A 17,699-nucleotide genomic window follows, 5' to 3' on the forward strand; every position below is an offset into this window, starting at 1 on the left:
GCGTGCTTAAGTGCATCAAAATATTGTTGGGCAATCTCGTCCCAAAAGAATTGAGCGTTCTGTTTCAACAACCGTGTAAAACCCTTAGTGACCTCAGCGTAGTTTGGAATGAATCGACGTAAAAAGTTTGCTTTCCCTTGCAAACTTTGGAGTTGGCGCAAACTCGAAGGAGGAGGCAATTTGATGATAGCTTCGACCTTCGAGGGATCGACGCGAATGCCGGCTTTTGAAACAACAAATCCCAGCAATCGACCCGTTTCTATACAGAAAACACACTTGTGGGGATTCAACCGAATACGATAATGCCTACACCTCATAAAGATTGCTCATAAGTGGACAAGGTGATCAACTCAATGTAAAGAATGAGCAGGCAAATCATCGAGGTACGGTTGCAAAATGTGCTTGATGTCATGAAATGCATAAGACATCGCCCGTTGAAAAGTGGCTCCGACATTCTTAAGCCCAAAAGGTAATTTGCAGTAAGCAAATGTCCCCCATGGACAAATGAATGTCGTTTTTGGTTGATCGGCAGGTAGAATATTGATTTGATTATAGCCCAAAAAACCATCCATAAAGGAAAACATTTCACTTCCGGCACAATCATCAATGATTTGATCGATATAAGGCGTAGGATAGTTGTCTTTTGGACAAGCTCGATTTATATCCCTATAGTCGATACAGATTCTTATTGTTCCTTGTTTCCTGTTAACCGGAACAATATTCGATACCCAATCCGTTAACAGGATTGGATAAATGAAACCTGCTTTCAACAGCTTCTCGACTTCTGCTTTAATCGCAGCCGCTTTTCTAGGGTGAATCTGACGCAACCGTTTCCGGACGGGTTTAGCGTCCGGGTAGGTCTTTATTTCATGAACAACAATGGCATGATCGATTCCTGGCATTTCCTCGTAAGACCAGGCGAACACATCGCGGAATTCTTGGAATAGGGCCTTGTAAGTTTGAATTTCATCTTCTGTACATGAGGCACCTATATGAATGTTTTCCTCAATTCTGGACTTCACTGAAATGTCAATGGGGATAGTGCGAGAAATATTCCCTAAATTCAACTCTGAATCAGGACGTTTCGTTGGATTCTGAGTGTCTTTGACATATTCAGTGGTAAAAACAGATGAAAAATCATTTTCAAAAGCATCATCCTCAGGTAAAAACGAAGATCTAAGATGGAGATCTTCCCATGGTAGATCGTCTACTCTTAGGATTTCGCGAAGTTGCTCGTCAGATGACACGACTTCGAGAAACGCTATCCGTTCTGAGGTTGATGTGAAAAGCGATTCCTCACTGACCACATTCATTTGGTCGATTTGGGTTGAACGCGAGTCGGTAAAAGACATGACGGCTTCATAAGCAATTTCATATGGACTCAAAGGCATAGCATCACCGAATGAGTCTATCTCAGATTCAGATGGGACAATCCAAGGATCGTCGTAAATAACGGTGTCTGATGTAATCATATGAATTGATGCAAATGAAGGGTCTGCGTTGATTGGAGGGAAAGGAAAAGTTCCCAGTAAATCGGAATCTTTAACTAAACCTACGCCAACGTCCCTGTAAGGGATTGTCGTCTTACCGACATGCTGGATACTCTTTGAAGAGGCTGGGTCGGATGAAAAGTATGTCAGCTGATCAATTGTCACGATCTTGCCATTATGTGGAAACTTTATTACTCTGAAGACCGATGAAACGATCGCTGTCATAGCATATGACCAACTTCGACCCAAAAGAAGGTTGTAGTCTAGAGGGGCATCAACCACCTCCACATCCAGACTAACGGTTTTCCCTTCTACCCCTATAGGCAATTCCTGTAGAATACCAAACGGACGGAACCCACGGCCATCAAAGGCCTTAAGGATGGTCGGAGATTGGTTCAGCGAAGGAGAACCAAGCGATCTCCAACACTGAATCGACATAATACACGTGGAAGCTCCCTCATCAATTACAGTCCGATGAATAGGCCTGTTTTTGACTATCACTGGAATCTGGAAAGCCATTTGATGGGGTAGGCGCGGTGTACTATTCTCTAGATCGAAGATTATCAGATTCGGGTCCTGAACATCAACAGCTCCGATAGCCGACAAAAGTAATTTTCGCTGTGCTGGGCATGATTGCAGCACTTCTAAAGCCGACATTGCTGAGGGTGAAACAACTAAGTCTTCAACAATGTTGTAATTCTGGGCCGCTCTCGCATGTGGATTGAAAGCAGACCTTCGAAGAACACCCTTGGCGGGCGGTTTGATTACTAAGTCCGGGTTAGGTTTTTCGATCTGTAGTGGATCGGAACCAGGAGCTGAGGTTGATGGATTAGAATGAGAAGATTCTACTTCCTTACCATCAACAGGATTCTTACTACCATAATCTTGCGACCGAGTCGCAATCCTTACATGAGACATCATCAAAATGGGTTCTTCACTAGCAGTTGAGGAAGAACCTATCATCTTACTCTCCTGCTTTGGAAATGGATCTTTCAACACAGCAGGAGTGGGAGAACCTTTGACTATTTTCACAACCTCAGCCCGATGAGGGCAATCTCTTGTAAAATGATCCTCTTCATAAATAAGACAAGGATATCGAGGTTTGCGCTTTTCGTCATTGGTTTCCGACTTTTCTGTTTTCTCCTTCGGAGCCTTGTCTGCTTTAGCCTTCTTCTTTCCTTTCTTCTTTCCACCGTTTTTTGATTTGGCCGTAGATGACTCTACAGCGTGAATATCGGCGGAAAGTTCAGGAGAAGACTCTCCTGTCGGGGAATCAGGCAAGGTGATTATAGGAGTAGTAGAATTCTTGGAAGATTTCTTCTTGCTCTTTGTGTTCACCGTACCAATCATACCATCAGCGGCATGAGATCCCGAAGGAGCAGCAGCAATTTGATTCGATTTTGGAAGATCTGGGATCTTCTCGTGTAACGTACCCGACTGAGTATAAACTAAGTCAAGGTATTGTGCCTAAGCAATGACTTGCTCCTCAGTAACTACTCCGACTTTAGCTACATCTTCAGTAATCTTTGGTAATAATGATTTAACAAACCATTCAGCTAAGATTTGGTCCAGAATAAAAACTTTCACTAACCTTCTTCGACGTCTCCACTCATGAATGTGATCAGAAATGTACGTGGACGTTGATTGTTTTAGTGAAGTTAATAACTTCGTGCCGTTATCGTATCTGACCGGCAACTGAAAGTGAGTTAAGAATGAGGTAGCTAACTGGCTAAAATTGTAAAAAGAAGCCCGTGGCAACTCAATGTACCACTTGGCTGCGAGACCAATGAGTGTACGTTGGAAAAGACGTAAGCAGATCGAATCATCCGAGATAGAATTTGAAGCACACCAGAGGTGGTAAGTCATCACGTGATTGGACGGATCCTCTCCAGACTTACCTTCGAACTTGGGTATATCACTGGGCAACTTATTTGGCATTGGCGGCCAGAACGGAAGATATTGAATTGGATCGTTCGTTAGGCGCATCAAGTCTGGTAAATCCAAAGTTGCGATAAACGGTAACTGCCGGTTAGGATCTCTAAAACTCTGGGTCACAAGACCAGTTCCAAGAGGAGGATATCCAGGATAACTAGGAACAGGAATCGCATTAGGGATATTATATCCTCCTGGAAAACCAGGATTAGCCGGATCGTACTGGGGTTGTTGAGGTTGTTGATAAGTGTACCCAGGATACGGTTGATACTGGTAAACCGGCTGCTGGACAGCTTGCCCATATTGGTATTGTCCCTGGTACGGTTGATGAACAAATTGAGGTTGAGTAGTGACAACCGTACTTATACCAGGCTGGCCTACAGGCATCTGAACCGTGGTTTGAATCGTAGATCCAGACAACGGTAAAGATGTTTGAGGAGTGGTTACAGAGACAGTAGAAACAGGAGCTGTCGATACTCCAGAAGTAAGTGCGGCAGATGTTGCGGTAGTTGCAGTAGCCGTTTGAGATGGAGTACTAGGTGCAATTGGCGGCTGAGTAACTACCGAAGTTACAGAAGTTTGAACATTTGACTGGACAGGTTGCGGTTGCTGGGGTGGACCAGAAACTACGGGTTGTCCAGCTTGAGGTGACAACTGTATACTTGGCTGCAACACCTGTTGACCTTGTGATGGATCCCACACTATCATTCCAGGGTATTGACCCGTAACAGGTTGAGGATACTGGGATCCATAACCAGATTGAGGATAGGATTGATAACTGAAAGGTACAGTTCCCATACCTTGAACATATGACTGACCTTGAGGTGGTTAAAACCTTGACTCGAGTATTGACCTTGAGGTTGATAACCTTGGGTAAATACTGATACTGGGGTTGACCTTGACCTTGAGGTTGATACCCTTGAGGTTGATACCCTTGGGGTTGATATTGATACTGAGGTTGACCCTGGGGTACATATTGAGGCTGGGGTTGACCTTGAGGCATGTATTGCACCATAGGTACATACTGACCTTGAGGTTGCCCCCCAGACACAATTTGTGTACCTTGAGGTTGCCCCCCAGGCATTAATTGAGGCTGCCCCCCAGGCGGTAATTGGCCACCTTGAGGTTGAGAAACGGGAACTGAACCTGACATCATGTAAATGTCTCCTACACCCAACGGTTTATTACCATTGTTTCCAGCTAATAACCCATGATCAATGGGTTGAGGAGATGCCCCCGCAAAGGTACCAGAAAGTGACTGATACCTGGTGGGAACAGAAGGACCGCCGTGTAAGAAAGATTCAGGAGATTGAGTGAACACGGATGACTGACCAAACATATTTACAGGAGTATAAATACCTCCAGGTGGAAAAGGAGTACGAGGTGTAGAAAAACCTATCCCTGAGTTGTCTAAATAATTTGTTAACGAAAGGTACCAAGTAGTACTTCTAGGAGGACTGTAAAAGATAGATTCACGCTCCCTGAGGTCAATAGTAGGTTGATCTTCAAGGGTAGATATGCCTAATTCTTCCTCTGGAACAAGTTCTTCAATAGCTATCAAACCAGTAGGAAGATTTTCGGTGATGACTTTTTCTACCCTGGGTGAATCTGGTACACTAGAAGTTGGAGTAACAGGTTCAGATATTTCAGGTTCTTCGCCTATATCACTAGTAGATGAAAAACTACCAGCAAGCTCAGAAACTGTAACAGCTTCGGGATTATAACCTGTCTCTAGACTTTGGTAATCTGGATGGACTAACAAGGAAGATTCTCCTTCTTCAGGTGAACCTACTCTACTGCCACTAGGAGGAGTTACAAGGACCTTCAATCCTTCGTACTGACCTGGGACGTCTTCAAGAGGTCCACCCCGTGATCTACGGAGTTTCCTCAACAAATCAGTTCCGGTAACAATCTCAGGTGACTTGCCCCGAAGTCTACAGGATTGTCTCGGTAATTCCGCCACGGCTAAAAACTTTTAACTACTACACACGAAAACAAAGTAAAATCTCAAATCAAACCACCTAAAGTCTCTAAAGAACCAAACAAATTTGAATCATATGCTTAAAGAATCTAGGGCGTCAAACCAAGCACAAACAGTAGCCTTCCAGACCGAAAACGCTAGTTGGAGATGAAACCCAACATCGCTGGATTCAGTACAGAAGTGGCGGGTGGAACAGTTACCCCGGCAACCTGCTTAATGAATAGACCGGCACAAGTTCCTCCACTTTAACCGTCTCGAGTGAAGTGAAGCCCCCGGAAAATCCAAGTGAGTCTAGTCGACGTCTGCTCCAGGTACAGTGGAATCTTCCCTCCACCGTCACCTCGGTAGAATCCTAAAGATAATGGTCACTAAGGTTACCAATCGCAACAAATGCACCTGGGGGAACAGTCTACACTCCGACAGCACGCAAGGGCAGAGTATCAAGCTCAATCCCCTTGCCGGTTCCTTGACAATAATCCAAGGTTTACCGACAAGTGACCCCTGGCTCCTCGACAATGGTTAATCCGAGGTTTACCGTTTGTAATACGTGCGTGTCTGGCGTCGTTCCCAACGAGGGAGGATTGATCCCCTCACTGGTTCGGACACGAGCTTGTGCTTCTCCTTTAAGAGGAGCTTTCCCAGAGTACAAATGAGACAATTGGATTTATTCTATCACAAGATAAGCTACTTGTTTGGTTTTGTTGTCTTGGAGAGTTAATTACTCTCCTACTCCAAGACACTAGCCTGATCTAAATTGGTGTTTCAGAGCCCTAGTAAATAAAAGTTTCTACGTTGATTTTACTTTAAGCGTTAATTTTATGGTTTTTCTTAAAGACAAAAGGTAGCAGAAATGAAACCAATGGTGTGTAGACTCGACTCAAACCACTACAAAGATGCACCTAAGATGATTTACGCTACTTTTCTCTTTCAATGAAAATCCTAACTAAGAGATTTGGAAAATGAAAATTTTATAGAAAACAAATTTCTTAGTAAAGACAATCAAAGAAACAATTCTCTTTATCTTTCCAAGCATACAAACATGACCACTCCTTACGTGCACGAAAAATTCTTTTTCTTTCAAAATACTCCAAAGCTACTTGAAACAAAACTTTTCAAAGGAGATGTTTTTGTATTTTTCTTATTTAATAAAGCATATAAATCTATTTTAACGAAAATCAATCTCAAAATCTATAAAAGCTATGAAAATTTGACTTACAAGCAAATCAAAAGGAAATTTACTCTAAAGCAAACCTAACGAGGCAAAAGCCTACAAGGATGATTCTAGGTTGTTTTACTTGACCACAATCAAGCCAAGGACCAGCTAATGCAGAATCAAAAAACCAGTCAAAACAAAACTCAAATCTTTTTGTTCTTTTTGTAAAATGGAATTCAATACTCAATCAACAAGCACTTCGAAATTTGCCAAAGAGACAACTCAAAGGTAAGTCACTCTCACAGGTAGACTTTATGACAGGTCCGACTCCTAAGAAGGCTGACAAAACCAGAGAGATCTAAGGATTGACAACTTCTACCGCCAAAGTCACTACAGGACCTACTCAAAAATCAAACCCTAGGGCTTAAACTTCTATGAAATCCACTAAAACACTCAATGTTATCGAAACAAGTTCAGGTGAAGATCTTTGACAGGAGACTAATGGATCTGGGCAGTAAAAACTAAGAAAAAGCAAAATCTAAGAGGAAAAATGTAAAAAATGGAAATTTCTTAATTTTTAGCAGGGTACGCAGGCAACCTGTTAAGACAGGTGTGGGCCCGCTCTGTGCACACAGCAACAGTGCGTATAGGTACGCACTGTGCAATACTCAGAGGGTGCGTACTACTGGAAAAACCAAGAAAAACTAAATTCAATCTAACGCTAAGCTAGCCCACCCAAATACAAAGTCACAGAGCCAAAAACCAGAAAATAAATGACTTTTCTCAGATCAAAGTTGCATACAAAGGAAAAAACTTTCACATCAATGGATTCCCCAGTGGAGTCGCCATTTTGTCAGGCGGAAAGAGTCGATAGTGCGGACACAACCAACCTCCCTAGGAGCCTAAGACTCTCTAGTGACAAACAAGACAAACAAGAGCAATCCTTCTCTAAACATGCATTTACTATACGAGAAATCAAGTGTTTAGATCCTACCTGTAGTCCAACGCTGTTGTAGCAGTCCAGCCTCGCCGATCCGGATGAGCTCCTTCTTCACTTCGAAACCTACATTCACTAACAATCAAACGATTAAATAGCACTTGATAATCTCATAAAATAAAACACGTTTAACATATAGACCAAGGAGTACATGAAACAACTCATAAATAACAAGTTATTGAGAAGAATGGACTCATTTGCATTAATAGGAAACAAAAGGAACAATTACAACCTGAGCCTTGGTGTTGTGCAAGTCCCTCCCACGGTCCGTCAAGAGTTCTCCTTTACTTTGACAAAGCTCACCCACTTCCAAATAGAACAAGCAAAGATGATAATCTCTCCTCACAAGCTTCTAAATGGGAGTCCTAATTCCAACAGCATCTACCCTTAGAAATGTTTAGCTTTCAACCTCCCCTCCTTCTGGCCCAATGCCTGTATTTATAGTGCTCTAGAGGAAGTTATTCAGGTCCACCATCAATGGGATAAGTCCCTCTTTGGATGGGATAGCTCCCTTATTGATGGGATAAGTTCCTCTTTGGTAGGGATACATGAACCATCTGGAGGCGCTTCATACACGTCAAACATACTTCTAGAAGCCTCTAGAAATGACCACAAGTAACTTTTTTGAAGTGAAACTTGCGCCTTTTGACCTTTACAGGGGTACGCACCTGCCCCTTTACATACATAGCGTACAAGTACGTAGTTTTTGTGAACATTAGGTGCGTATACACAGGTAAGGTCGAGAGAATCTGCGTACCCAGAGATAAACACATTTACAAAGACTTTCTCTCTTTTTTGGAGTTTGACATGGAGAGCAGAGGCATAAGACTTGCCAAGGAGGATAGCATGACTGTTGATAGAGCCATACTAACTGTAAATAGCCATGGTGACATTTTTTAGTGTAACAAGTGTTGTTGTAGGAAACTTTTGGAGGCCTTCCTCAACTCCCAATTGAGCTCGTGATAATTCATTAAAATGCTATTCCAATATAGTTGTCATTTAAATTATCAAGCAAGTGATTTGGAAAATCCAGATAGGAGAAAACTTGAATTTCCCCATATCACTCCTGAAGTGTAGTAAGTCTCCTGTGACACCTGCAGTTTTGACATTCTCCAAAACCATGACACCTGTGTAAAAATGGAGGTTTTTCTCCCTTGTTCTATTATAGACAAAAAACTCTCTCACTTTTTTCAAACTCATATTTTCTTGGTCAGAAACACTGTTTAAAGAAAAATCGGCCCTTATGTGTGGTGAATGACTTGTCCCTTGGAAAGACTTCTTGACAAATGATGGAGACCTAATCTTGATGATATGAAATGGAATCATACCTGCTGATATCCATTATGCCTCCTCTACTCAGATATCTCTAATTGCATAGCAAACCCTAGCTCAGAGGGAGATGAAATTAGGGTTTAGTCAAGGGAAAACAAGAGATTTGTAGAAATGAAGGGAAATGAAGGGATGGGGGATTCTAAATTCTTAGGAAAATTTTGGGAGGTAGGGAGGGATGTTAGGAAATAGGGGAAAGTGGAATTTCAAATATTGAGTGAGGGTAATGGGTCCAAAAGGGAAAAACATAGGCCTAACCTAAAAAAAAGTGTCAAATTGTAACAATAGGCTACGGTTTGTGGGAAAATGGTGAATTTGAGTGATATAAGTGATGGGAAGAGTTTAAGAAGGTTTATGAAGGGTAGGGGAAGGTATATGAGCATCAGGATATAAGTTCTCTTGATTTTTTGATCATGGGATTCATGGAACCAAGAAAAATGCCCTCAAAACCCTAGGAGAGGGAAATGAGCCTTAAAAGCACAAGGCAACAAGGTATAATATGACCCATTCACTTAAAAATGATAGTTTGGAACCTATAATAATGATGAAAAGTCTTCTAATGATGGTACAATCAGCCGAGGGGTGACATGGACCAGTACCTGGAAAACGTTGTAAGGAGTGAAAATTGTCCTAGACCTAATACCCAGTGACCAAATTTTTACACGAAGACTCACTTAAATGAAAAAATTTGACTTTGACACCCTAAGACCACTTTGTAAGAGCATGTTTGATTTTTGGTGGAAGGCTGCAAGTATTGACACTAACATTGGCCTTATAAGGGATGGTAACTGCTTGGAGGTGTTAAGAACACTGTAGACCAAGTGCCTAACCATGTTATTATAGACATTTTTGGGCACTGAAACCCCAATCATAAATGTCCACAAACCAAGGGCTCCTATGTCCCTAAAGGTGTTGTTCCGACCCCTAAAAGAACAAGGTCAACTGATTACAGCATCTCCCAGAAGTTCTCTATGAAAAACTACTCAGAACTGGTCAAAACTAGACCATTTCACCTGCTCCATGGTCAAAGTGCGTTGCATCCCACCTGCCTACACATAGTAGGTGTGATGCATGTTGAAAATCCATTCTATGGGGTGCGATGGGCGAGAGTGGACAAATGGCAGGGTCAATCCGCAAGGTGGAGGATCATGGAATCTTCCAGAAACTTCTCCTGTGACACTTGCCTCTCTGCATTTGCCCAGGGATGAGTAATAGATCATCAATATCCAAGTGGAATCAAGAACTATCAGAGAGAGGACACTAATCAAATCTTGAAAGCTGACTCACCCCCCTTGCAAACATCTATATATGGATCCCTCATTCCAGAGATCCAGAGGCTGGAATTTTCTATCTCGTAAGGAAGTGTTGCTGGTTTCTTGGTGCAATATCATAGTGTTGGGTGATCTAAGCTTTTCATGAGGTGAAGAAGGGCTTTCTTGCTGAGAGGATGATGCTGGGTCAGAACAATTGGTTGTAATCCTCTTTGCTCTTTCTTGATTATCAATAAAGCTATTCTAGTTTTCCTCCACATTCTTGTATGATTGATGTTATATGCATTTGTGTGGTCAATATATATCTGGTCCTATATTGTTTATGATAATAGATCTATGTTCTTGGATAGTGTTATGCTGCTTTGATTCTATAGGTGCTCTTTGAAGCTAGGCAGACGAGGAAGCGAGTGGCAAAGATCTATCAGAAGGGAGAGGAATGAAGCAAGGAACCAAGCACATGACAGAGGTTGGTCTCCTTTATTCCCCTCTTATCTATTTCTCATAAAGGAAAATGAAAGTGGTTTTAGTTTGTTTGTTTCTAAGGTAGCTACTAGCCTTAGTGGGACTAGCAGCTCTGCATAGACACTAGATTTCCCGATAACAAAATGGCGACTCCACTGGGGAACGAATAGGTTGTTTGTTTATCTACATTTGTTTACTTTATAAACTGACTGACGAAGCCTGAAGTCAAGCCAGCTAGCCTTCAAACTGCATTTGCTATGCAAGTGCAAAGTAGATCAATGCTGCTTCAGTCAATCTCCGAGTTTTGTTTATGAATTAAACAATTGATTTACAAGCTCTTTAATTGCCCTTGTGTTGGCTCTAGTAACCTCCTTAGATCTACCCCTGTGATTCGTTTACTGATTACCACTTTCTCGGCCTAAATCCTTGAACTAAGCTGCAAACTGTGACTCGGAACCCAGTTAAAGTCTCATCCCTGGTCCATCACACTATCTCTTCTTTGAAACCTGAATGCATCGCACTTCCCGAGTGTAGTAGGTGCGTTGCATTTCAGTTTCCTTGTGCTACAGGTGCACTGATCAGACCTCTTCTGCTCTTAGATTTTGGTTTCTGTGTTCACTCTTTTAAGCTCTATTCAAGAGTTCTGTTGGCTGTAGTCAGTACACCTCTGTTGAAACCCCCTTCCTTGCCATTATTCCACCTCCATTATGCAAATAACTGTAAATGTTTTTATGTATTTTGAGCCATTTTCAATTCTCTTTTACAAAGAAGTAGCGTAATTGAACTGTCATTTCTTGATTTAAAAGTTTCGCAATTGTCGTTTTTAGTCATAGAAGAGAATCCGATTGTTCTTGATAATCGATTACACTATTACTCTTGTATTTGATTTGAATTAGTAGTTTCTCAAGTGTCGAAAGCAAGTTTTCAATTCCAAATAACAAAGTGTCATCATTGTCTTCATTTTGTTTTGAAAAGAAGCTTGTTAGTAATTGTCGCTTTGAAAAAATAATTCAGATTTGTGCTTAGATTTCTTTTTATCATTCCCACATTAAGAAGGCTGAAAACAAATACATGCATGTGCATTTGCATTTAGACTTTTTGTTGGTTTGATTTAGGACAGTGCATATAGTGTGTGCTCTCTGCTCTATGTTGAGAGAAAATCATCTCTCTTTCCTTAGTAGCTAGGATTTTCATTGCAAAAAGAAGATTAACCGATTATTTATCATCTTAGATTACATTTTAGGAATTGTACATCTACATCATGCGGTGAACCTGAAAGGTAAATTTATTAAGCAAGATCAACGATAAAATAAATTTAATGAATCTAAAAACGCTTTGGAACCTAACGCACAACATATAGAAGTCTAGGCTAGAGACATATTCCAGCGTCGTAAAGCCTGGTAACTATTGTTTTCACTGTTGGTTGGGTGATTCCTCCACTTTGAGATGACAAGTGCCAGTATGAACTTGAGGCTCCCACGTACCGTCGAGTATACTTTGGGAGACCACAATAGGCTATATCCTTTATCCATAGGAAGCCGTGTCTGCCGCCCTATCGATCGCAATGCACTAAACATAGCATTCAGGAAGATTGACTGCCGTAGCGTAAAAAGTATTATGCAGTTTTGCGATTGGTTTGGTAATCCCTCTGTCTAGATTTCCAGAGTAGTCTCTTTCGTTCCTTTTCAGACTCCTTAAAGGAGAAGGTCCATCTGAGCACTTGTCACTTCAATCTCATTAAAAATTGAAGGCGAATAGAGTCATCTTTTTTTTTTCTCGACTCTTAAAAATTGAAAAAAAAAGTTGGGTCAAAGCGTCTAAAATTTATTTTAATCAGAATAAACATCACCTTTCCTAAGTTTGTCTTAGGTTGAGAAAAATGGAGTCCACCAACCAAGGGGTTCCCCTTGGAGGAAATCCTAGTCCCTTCCCCTCATTGGGATATGTTGGTGCACCCCATATGGCCACATTGTCTCTTCCAGGATTGACAATTGGCTTGCCCATATGGCTCTTCTCAACTTCTATCTTTCAGAACACCGTGATTACTGAACAATCAAGTCAACAACTAAACAATACCAGAGCCGCACTACCAGCGATTCTAGCAAAAGTGAACATAATGGTCCTCAAGGGCCTGCCAGTCACATCTCGGATATTGATCTTGCCATCCTTACTCAGCTGAGATCCCTCTCTACAATACCTGCGAATGTAATCTCTCACAAATTCACCCCCACGGGCCGAACCTGATAATGAGATAGGGGCACCCCGCCTTGATAAGTCGGTCAAAAAATAGATGTCCATGACAGTCAAGGGATAGATTTGCCCCTAATATGGAAAACCTGGCTGGTAGGATCCCAGGCATCGAGCAAATATTGCAACAAGTTGATTTGTTGCCTCATGCTAGAGATGCGAAAAAACTTGAACAGGCCACAATTCCGCAGTGCATTTACCGTAACCGAATCATGTAAAGAAAGCATGTCCACTTCTTCATGCTCACGTTCTCGCCATGTAACATGCATTTTTCTCCGATGAATCTCTGAAAACAAAAAAGAGAAGAGTAAGATCTTGATTTGGTAAAAAACAGGCAAAAATTTCCAAGAAAAACTGTGCACAAATTTCCCTCCTTCCACCCATCGCACCCCCAGCAGTTTTCTGGGTGCGTTGCATGCTAACTGGCCAATGGTCTGGCCAACATGCAACACACCTTTTGATATAGAAAGGGTGCGATGGAGCCAAGGCGAGTTTTTCAAACCCTAGAGGCTCAGAAAAAGCAGAAAACATGCTCAGAATTCAAAAAGGAAAGAATGAAACTAAAGAGCTCAGGTTTAGCTCCTACCTGGTCCAGACAGCGCCAAGAATCGTCCATAGAATCTCCCGGAATCAGCTAGTGAAAAGCAAGGGGGAAAGCACCTCCAAAGCTCCGAACAAACCAAAGTTCAAATGAAATGGTAAAATGAGAGGTAAAAAACCACTTTTAAATTACTTTTCACGCAATTCAAGTAAAATATTAGTGTTTTGACTCATTTTTCAAACATATATTGTTCATTTCTAACTAGTTTGATGAAGCAATTGAGCAGGCAGTACAACCTTTGAAGGAACAAAGTTATTAATGGTAAAATCAAGAAAATAAATGACCACTATATTGAGCAGTTTTAATGCGGAATTCAAGCTCGTTAAAAAATAAACATAAGCAATGAGAAAATGTTCCTCCAGAGTTTAAGCTCATTAAAAAATGAACCAATTTCCGGTAAATAACCATCGTGAATGTATTATCATCAACCTTTGAAGCCTTGGTCGTGTTCTCATCATCACCTCCACTCTGTATTGGTCGATCATTCACCTCCACTTGATTGTTTACCCTTTTGAGGAACAGCTGCAAAGAGTGATCCTGTTAGCCATCCTTGTGACACTGCCGTGATTGGAAAATTCCTAACCTTACCTGGAATCAGCTGCTACCAAAATTTATCACTCGTTCCACAAAAAACAAGTCTCCTTTAAGCTCTTTTCAACTAACTTGTAAAATATGAAAAGATTGCCGAGCAATTGGCCTCTCCAGCTCGTTAAAGTGACCGGAAGTGCTATCCCTCCTTTAAATTTTAATCTTTTTGGACCTGAGGGATTATTACACAAAAATATCGAGCGCTTGTTTTGTTCGGCTCATTAAAATTATCGAAAATTCATCCCTTTTGTATTATTTTATACTTTTTCGGACTCAAGGGATTATATGACGAAAAAGGATTATTGGAGTTTTCTTTATGTCCCTTTTCAGACTCTCTAAAATTGAAAAGGACCGAGTTATCTTTGTCGTTAAACTCGTTAAAATAGAATAGCGAAAAACTTGTCCATAACAGACAAGAACGAGTATCACTATGGCTAGGCTCGTTAAAACATAGCGATGGGCTTTCCCGAAGGGAAAATCATAGAACAAGCATATGTTATCCTCCTCAAGCTTGACAAAAATAAAGAGGTACTGGTCAGCAATGACTGGGGAAAAATTGGGAAGAAAACTTGAAGAAACTTTGTTGGTAGCAAGTTGCTCTTGAACATGACACTTTCGCGCCGCATCCGAGTCGGGTTGGGTTGTTCCATTCACTGGTCACATCACCATGGTTCCATCACACCATCCATATTTGGGGTTAATGCTACCAATCCATCATGTCAGTGTTGCCAATATGTTCAAGAGAAGTCGCTCAAAAAATTCACCTGTGTCTCATCTACTGCAATACATTCATGCTCCATTTTTTCATGACTGCCACCCTGAACCTTATATCACCATATCGTTTTGACCTCCATTAAAATCATTTGCTCCATTCCGTGTCGTTGATGTGGGATTCACTAAGGCCCTCCTATGACGGATCACTTCTTGTCGACATTAGCTAATTATCCAAGAAGTCGATCTAGGAACAACCCTTTCAGTACTTTGAAGCTTGCATGCCTCAATGGCAAGTTTCTCACTTCCGGCGACAGGTTTACATCAATGGCCTTCGACCGAAAGATTTTGCATGGTGTTCGATGCCAAGTCCCTTATTCACACCACGTGAATTGTACTGTAGTACCTTGAGGGTCATCATCATTATCGGTGTTTCCTCTCGCGCCTCTTAACAGCTTACATCACTGGCTGGTAATCAGGCGATGTCTTTCCATGTTCGACTCCAAAATATCTCTCACATGGATCGACTTGTACTTTGAGTGAAGATTGAACAAGATTGAAGACCTCGGATCTAGTTTCATCCATCTGGGCTGCAATATATATTTAGGAAAATAAAGACATCAAATGTACATCATTGCTGCATAGATAATCATCCAATCTAAGGGATGATGGCTCTACCAGAATCATCAGTCTACACTCAGACGATTGTCTGTCTCATGTACATGAGAATGAATTTATAAAGCAGAGCATGGGAATGCCTGCCTCAGCTAGATCATGAAAATATTATGAAGATAATGTATTGTATTGTATCTTATTACAGGTCACCTTCCAGCTCAAAAATACTTCGGATCCTCATGATAAAGAATTTCACCCGACATCAAAAGATTAACGACCTTATGCTTTAGGGGGAAACTGTTATAGACATTTTTGGGCACTGCAACCCCAATCATAAATTTCCATAAACCAAGGGCTCCTAAGTCCCTAAACGCATTGTTCTGACCCCTAAAAGAACAACGTCAACTGATTACAGCATCTCCCAGAAGTTCTCCATGAAAAACTACTCAGAACTGGTCAAAACAGGACATTTCACCTGCTCCATGGTCAAAGTGCATTGCATCCCACCTGCCTACTTACAGTAGGTGCAGTGCATGTTGAAAAGCCCTTCTATGGGGTGCAATGGGCGAGAGTGGACAAATGGCAGGGTCAATCCGCAAGGTGGAGGATCATGGAATCTTCCAGAAACTTCTCCTGTGACACTTTCCTCTCTACGTTCGCCCAGGGATGAGTAAGAGATCATCAATCTCCAAGTGGAAACAAGAACTATCAGAGAGAGGACACTACTCAAATCTCAAAAGCTGACTCACCCCCCTTGTAAACATCTATATATGGATCCCTCATCCTAGAGATCCAGAGGCTGGAATTTTGTATCTCGTAAGGAAGTGCTACTGGTTTCTTGGTGCAATATCATAGTGTTGGGTGATCTAAGCTTTTCATGAGGTGAAGAAGGGCTTTCTTGCTGAGAGGATGATGCTGTGTCAGAACAATTGGTTGTAATCCTCTTTTCTCTTTCTTGATTATCAATAAAGTTATTCTAGTTTTCCTCCACATTCTTGTATGATTGATGTTATATGGATTTGTGTGGTCAATATATATGTGGTCCAATGTTGTTTATGATAATAGATCTATGTTCTTGGATAGTGTTATGCTGCTTTGATTTTATAGGTGCTCTTTGAAGCTGGGCAGACAAGGAAGCGAGTGGCAAAGATCTATCAGAAGGGAGAGGAATCAAGCAAGGAACCAAGCGCAAGACAGAGGTTGGTCTCCTTTATTCCTCTCTTATCTATTTCTCATAAAGGAAAACGAAAGTGGTTTTAGTTTGTTTGTTTATAAGGTAGCTACCAGCCTTAGTGGGACTAGCAGCTCTGCATAGACACTAGATTTCCCGATAACACATGTGGGCCAATATGATAAAAAACTAAAGAAAACTTACTAATTACTGAAACTCAACATAACAACTTGATTCAATAATTACTAAAATACAAATATTACTAAACTTGATGATGGTAGCAAATCACCGAGACGTGAGGGCTTCAAATCCTAATGACAACCACCGCCTTGCTAAATACATATGTACAACCAGGCGATATCAAAATTCCATTGTAACCAATCAAGAAAATGCCTCCTCGATTGATTCTCCCAATCAGATTTTCTGGACAACAACAAATAGTTATAATTTGATAGCCAAAAATAGAGTTGACAATGATCTCCATCATCACTAAATACTGCAATAATTAACTTCACTGCTGACTGTAATAAACTTGCTACTGGATCTTGAAAAACATGAAAAATTTCCTCTCACTGATATAGAAGAAAAAAGATACCCTTTTTCTCTTGAATCTGATCTCTCTTCATAATGTACCTCAACAAGAGTGTGTTCGTAGTCTTCGAAAATTTCTGAACAAATAGGTGAGGAGATGTCTTCTTGAAATAACAATTCAAAACATGAAATATGAGAAGAAACATCTAAACGATAGTCCTCAATTTGTTGGTCTTCTACAATTTGAATACATTATTGATCATCTTCATATGACATGGCAACCAGATTGTCATGTTTCTTATCGCACTCATCAGCCATAAGATGGAAAAATTTAGATAGGTCTTGAAACTCCAATCTAACACCTCTATCATTTACCACTAAGTTATCCAAAGAATATTTTTCACTTACATGAAAAATGATCTCATCTTGTTTTTCATAAAAGGACTGGATTACGTCCTCGTGAAGGCTTTGTTCTAATGAAATGAGAACACTTGCATCAATAACTTTGTTTTCTTCATTCCAGACGATATCAACAAAAAAGCTCTCCTTCATGGGATTTAGAAGAAGGTACTCTTCATCATCACGATCTGAATCTAGATCTGAAATAGGCAACTTGACTT

This window comes from Pinus tabuliformis, chromosome 2_2 (assembly GCF_031772625.1).
Source record: "Pinus tabuliformis cultivar Carrire ecotype Pingquan chromosome 2_2, CPIR1, whole genome shotgun sequence".
NCBI lineage: Eukaryota > Viridiplantae > Streptophyta > Pinopsida > Pinales > Pinaceae > Pinus > Pinus tabuliformis.